The sequence below is a fragment of the Pagrus major genome, chromosome 21 (genome assembly GCF_040436345.1).
Source record: "Pagrus major chromosome 21, Pma_NU_1.0".
Lineage (NCBI taxonomy): Eukaryota > Metazoa > Chordata > Actinopteri > Spariformes > Sparidae > Pagrus > Pagrus major.
In genome coordinates this window covers 998,712-1,003,602 of record NC_133235.1, presented here as the reverse complement: position 1 = coordinate 1,003,602, position 4,891 = coordinate 998,712, and positions in this window count along the sequence as shown.

The following is a 4,891-nucleotide window of genomic DNA, read 5'->3' as shown; positions in this document are numbered from 1 at the left end:
CTGCCATTCCTATCAAGAATTTATATACGGGATTCTTTGGTGGAATGTTTAAATATTGTGATGGATGAAGACTGCTGCAGTAGGGTTAAGTGTGCTGCAAGTATTTGTAGGTTATATAAATCAGCTGGAATAGTAATAGTGGCCTTGCATCCAACATCAGGCAGCTCTTCAGCCAAAATGCCAGGTGGATTACAGCATGTTTGTGATTCGACACATATCCTTTGGATGGATCCATATTAAAGACATTCATTGGTGCCAGTCCGACATCACAACTACCTGATGGCGACATGTACTTTTCTTTTCTTGCAGTTCTCCATCTGTGAAAGTCCCACCTGAGGACCAATGGGAAGCTTTCATCAAATACTTCCCCGTAACAACAGGAGCCCTCGCCCCCTCCAAAGATGACAGGGTCAGTGCCGGATTCGGAGATGACCGTTCATTTTACTTCAAGTGGAGGTGTATGCAACTTGAACAGCGTTTGCTACATGTCTCAGGTAGGCACCAGCATTGTCTTTGGTACAGGTACTGTATGCTGTCTGTAAAAAATGCTTAGTGTCTTACTTTGATTGCACTCACTCATTGTTTGCAGAGAGGATGCTGCCCTAGCACAAATTATTCACATGTTTGAAAGTGGGATCGACACTGAGACAATGGATATGAGAGCTGAGAAGCCGGAGGTAGCCCTACTCTTACGAGAGCGATCAAAACTACCCTTGATGGATGGCGTGTTGTGCCGCAGGGTTCTCAACCAAAGAGGTGAAGCTTTTCATCAACTTGTCATACCTAGTAGTCACAAGGTGTTCATGATGAAGTGGGGCATGTGGACATTGAAAGAATTTCGGAACTAGCCAGAGCTAGATTCTATTGGCCGATAATGGCTAGGTACATTGAGACAAAATGTAAAAGCTGTGATAGATGTGTTAGAAGGAAAGCTAGAGTGCAAAAGGCATCAAAACTGGTTAACATCAAAGTCAGTGGTCCCCTCGAGTTGATTTGTATAGATTTTCTGTCAATAGAACCTGACTCAAGAGACACTAGAAACGTACTGGTCATAACTGATCACTATACAAAATATGCACAGGCATATCCAACAAGAGACCAGACATCCAAAACTGCTGCCACAGTGTTATGGGAGAACCTGTTTTGAGTCAGAAGTTGTAGCAGAGCTTTGTAGGCATGCTGGAATCTCCAAGTCTCGCACAACACCCTACCACCCGAGAGGGAATCCGGTAGAACGATTCAACAGAACGCTTGATCTCTTGGGAACTCTGGAGGAGAAAAAGAAGGAGGAATGGAGGAAATATGTTAGGCCCCTAGTACACGCGTATAATTGTACAAGAAATTATGTGACTGGGGAAGCTCCTTTTCTTCTCATGTTCGGCAGAGAGCCGCGTCTTCCCATTGACCTATGTTTGGGCATCAGCCCTCAAGGCCACAACCCCAAAATGCACTCACAATATGTGCGTGACCTGAAGAAAAGACTGAGACATGCATATGAGCTAGCTTCAAGAAATGCTGAGAAAAGGCAGCTGTTGAACAAATGGCGCTGGGATGCTAAAGTGACTGCTCTGCCTTTGGAAGTGGGGGACAGGGTCCTTGTAAGGACCCTGAGTCTCGGAAAGAAGCACAAAATCTCAGACAAGTGGGAGTCCACTGTTCATGTTGTTGTCAAACAGCCAGATGAGAGTATCCCTGTCTATGTGGTCAAGCCTGAGGATGGAGAGGGCAGAGAACGGGTCCTGCATCATGACATGCTCCTTCCCTGTGGGTTCTTACCTACAATCTTGGAAGCGGATCGTGAAAATACTGAGGATTCCTTTCATTTTGAGTTGAAGACCATCTGGTGTTGAATTGTTCAGAAATGTAAACAATCATTTGTTTCCACAAAGAAAGAAAGAGAGAAATATATTTTGTGTTTTTATTTTTATTTCAATCTAGTGATAAAGATTTAAGGTCATGCAGTTGTGGTTGTGTGTTGATGAAGTGTTGTGAAGATGAAGTTGATGCATTTCAGTTCAGAAGTTAATAGTTGTGAATAAACTGGATAGGTAGTATACTGCTACCATAACCCTGGTAAATCCACTTATTGGTTACATAAACAGTGCGGAATGCAATATGTGGGTTAAACAGGTAAAACAATGCTTACCAGGTTCATCCAACACAGATGTAATATTTCTAAAAAGAAAAACGCACAGACTCTTTTGGTAAAACACTTTGTAGAACACGACTGGTCTTCACTTACCTCCACAGTATTACAGTGTAATCCAAGATGGTCCACAGCCCAGAGAAGGAAAATAGATACAACATAAATATTTATTTTAAAAGCATAAATATGGTTATTTTGTTAAGAAGCATAAATGTGTTTTTGGATTAAAATGCATACATTTCATTAAGAGCCACTTAACACAGATTTGGCAATAATTTAATGGAAATGATTAAAAAAATGCCTTTAAGAAATGTGATGACGCTTCCCCTTTAAGGCACTCGTTGCCCTGTGTTTACGCATGCTCCTGGCAGAGCTGAGCAGCAGAGCCAAGAGCAGAGAGGAAGCGAAGAGAAGCAGAGAAACTAATGAGTGAAATAGTTACAAAGACAGTTGCTTTAACGCCTGGAAAATAATACCCATCTACTTGGTGTTTCATGAGGACCATGTCTGAATAAGCCACAGCGGTTTTGGTGAGTTTCAGCTCGTTTTATGCTTCCTTGTACTGTTTGCACTTGAGTGAGTGACTGGTCGCTAGCAAAGCGCTAATAGCCTTAGCTAAAAAATGTGCGGAGAAAAGTCAAACTAAACTGTTTAGCGGCTAATAGTCTGCGGTTTATCAACCAAAGAGTTTTATTTCATGTAAAAAGAGGAGTTATACGGCCCAGCGGCAGGAGGAAAAGTACCCATGTCACTGTGTGGGGCCCGGTTACACCACGTAACAGTAACATTATGATTTAAACTCGCTGTAAAAGGTTATTTCATTTGCATGGACAGAGTAATTTATTTTGTTTATGGCCTGTTGTACAGGTCAGGTTTTTTTGCTTGCTCCTGAATGAAGTTTGACCAAAGAGAGACACTCTTCCTAGGTGCGGGAGACCACACATACGCACGCAGCCGTGGGACACAAGATGGCGAGCCAAACCCACAGACTTCGTTCGTAAAAGACATCTTCATCTTCACCTTCATATTCATCGCTTCAATGAGGATTTGCCGGATGGATTACTGGTAAACTCGCTGCCGGAGAGGTAGGAGTGTTGGAGATATTTCTTTTGAACTGAACTGAGTTGGAAAAATAACTGAACTGAACTTAAACTTTATTGAACTTGAACTGAAGTGTTACACCCTACTGAAGTGTTACACCCTAACCCATACCTGCAGGATACCTTAGACACTGTCTGAACACTGTTATGTTTATTGTTCTTGTTTACTTTAAGTAAAGTACTGGCTTTAATTTTAAAGAACCTGGTCTCTGGTCTAATTTTAACCTGTCGCCCCACTCCATCAGAACCTAGAACTGGTCCAGTGGCTTTAATAGTGTGTCTGGCGGACACTAGTGCTACACACCTCCCGTGCCTTTTGGGGCGCGGGCTCAGTTCCCCTGCCCAAACCCTAAAATAATAAATCATACTTACCTAAAAAAGTTAACAACAATTCATACATACCTTAAAGACTCTACATTTATCTAAATTCATATGGAGATTATAACATTGGAGGAAAGGGGGAGGGACAAATGAAGTGAAAAGGACAATCTAAGAAGAAACCACTAAAGCTTAAGGGACACAAAATCGGGAGGGTGTAAAAGGAGGCTTGTAGGAGAGAGAGCTCACTTCTGCTCTGACCACAGGAAGAGAAGCACCTCAGTCAGCCAGTCAAGAACAGCCAACTTGTTTTCTTTTTAGTGTACCTTGGCTTGAGGAAGTACTACAGGTCGAAACGTTGCCCTTGGCACACACTTTTTTCATTTATATACTTAAAAACAATTTAATTTCTTTTCATCTTACACACAAATTATTATTTTTCATTTCATAGATCATTTTAGTTAGTTAAAAAATGCATAAATAAATGTATTTTCATTTCTTAGAGACTTAGACTTAGACAGATTTTATTGTCATTCTGTGAGCAACAAATGAACAAAATTTTGTTTCAGAGGCTCAGCATAGAAATTAAAATGAAAGTATATCAAAAAATACCACAATAAGAAATAAATATCAAAAACAGAAACATACTAAAAAGTGCAAATTACTGAAAGCAGTCTGATGACAAGGGGGGAAAAAGCTGTTATAGAACCTTGTGGTCCTGCACTGAAAGCTGCAGAACCTCTTTCCAGAGGCCAGCGCGGAAAACAGTCCATGGTGAGGGTGGGAGGAGTCTCTGATAATATTTCCAGCTCGGGACATGCAGCACTTGGGAGCAATGTCCTGAATGGAGGGGAGAGAAGTCCCAATGATCTTCTCCGCTGTCCTCCACATGGAAATGCAGCTGGTCAGGATGCTCTCTATGGTGCTCCTGTAGAATGTAGTGAGGATGGGCGGGGGCAGGAGGGCTCTCCTCATCCTTCGCAGGAAGTGCAGACGCTGCTGTGCCTTCTTGACCAGTGCCGAGGGTTCACAGACCAGGTGAGGTTGTCTGTGATGTGCACCCCCAGGAACTTGGTGCTGCTGACCACCTCCACAGCCGTGTTGTTGATGAGAAGTGGAACGTGGCTGGGCTGCTTCTTCCTGAAGTCGACAATGATCTCTTTGGTTTTGTCCACATTCAGGATCAAGTTGTTTTTTCTACACCAGCCCACCAGCTGCTCGACCTCCTCCCTGTAAGCCAGGTCGTGGTCATCCCTGATGAGGCCCACCACTGTTGTGTCGTCCGCAAACTTCACAATGTGATTGGTGGTAGCCCTTGGGATTATTT